Genomic DNA, 1,303 nt, shown 5'->3' with positions numbered 1-1,303 from the left:
AACTATACTAACCAAGCTTAACCAATCATATTCCATCTTTTATTTATGTTCAAATGTAACTCATATATTAAATACAAGGGTAATTAGGTAATTTGACATTTATGTAACTCCCTAATAATTAATTGGGAGTTACAAATCTTAAAGATCTCACTAATTGATCATGAATGTAATATTGAATTTTATTTTCATGCGTGTTCATGATCATAGTTTACAAATGATATTCTACATATAATGATATTGTTTTCGTAAGTGTTAAAGATTTCCGTATTGTCCGAGTAATATGGATAATCCTATTGTAAACAGATTGACGACAATGGAAATGACAAAATCGTCTACGACTACATCCGCAATTCGAATTACGATAATGAAGAAAATGATCAAAGCGTTCCTATTGGTAAGTGATTAGTATGACATTTGAATTCGTTTAAATGAACACATATCAAAGGCAATAGATGTTCATATCGATACATATGCACAATCACATCACATGAATATGAACAGTATACGTGATTCATGTGAACACAAGCTTCGTAGGTGTTCATGTAAATACAACAGAGTTGGCTTCTGAATATACAGAAGATGTTCATACGGTTCACATGTTGTTCATATGTCTAATCTTTTTTGTTTGATGTGTTTTGAGGATATACACAAGTTGTTCATATGTCTAATCTTTTTTGTTTGATGTGTTTTGAGGATACACACAAGTTGTTCATATGTTTGACAACTCGTGTATTAAAGATAAATTACTTTTTACTTAAATACCCTTTAATATTTTGTTCACATATGTTAATTGAAAATATTAATTTAATAATTAATTTTTAATTATCATTAAATCACAACCGTTTATTATTCAAATTAATGGCCAAGATCGGTTAACAAAGTTAACACGATAATCTTGGTTAGCATCTGAACAAGCCTCATATATATATGGGCAAATTGCATGAAAAAATAACGTACTTTAACTTGATTCCTATTTTAGGTAACGTACTTTCAAAACTTTCATTTTGGTACCTAAGATATAAAGTTTTAAACATTTAAGTGCCCGAGTAACCCAGTGAAGACTAATTTTAGACTAAAAAAAGACTAATTTTAGATTAAAAAAAATCCACGTCACTGACTAGATCAACAAATAATACCGAGTTGGATACCATATCACTCGCCACATCAGTATGATAACYGGTTAATACTTCAACCAGTTAYCCRGGTACTTAAATGTTTAAAACTTTACATCTTAGGTACCAAAATGAAAGTTTTGAAAGTACGTTACCCAAAATAAGAATCAAGTTAAAGTACGTTACTTTTT

The sequence above is a fragment of the Cynara cardunculus genome (assembly GCF_001531365.2).
Source record: "Cynara cardunculus var. scolymus isolate 2C chromosome LG 13, CcrdV1, whole genome shotgun sequence".
NCBI classification, from domain to species: domain Eukaryota; kingdom Viridiplantae; phylum Streptophyta; class Magnoliopsida; order Asterales; family Asteraceae; genus Cynara; species Cynara cardunculus.
The sequence above is the reverse complement of the archived record's forward strand: the minus strand, read 5'-3'. Positions refer to the sequence as shown.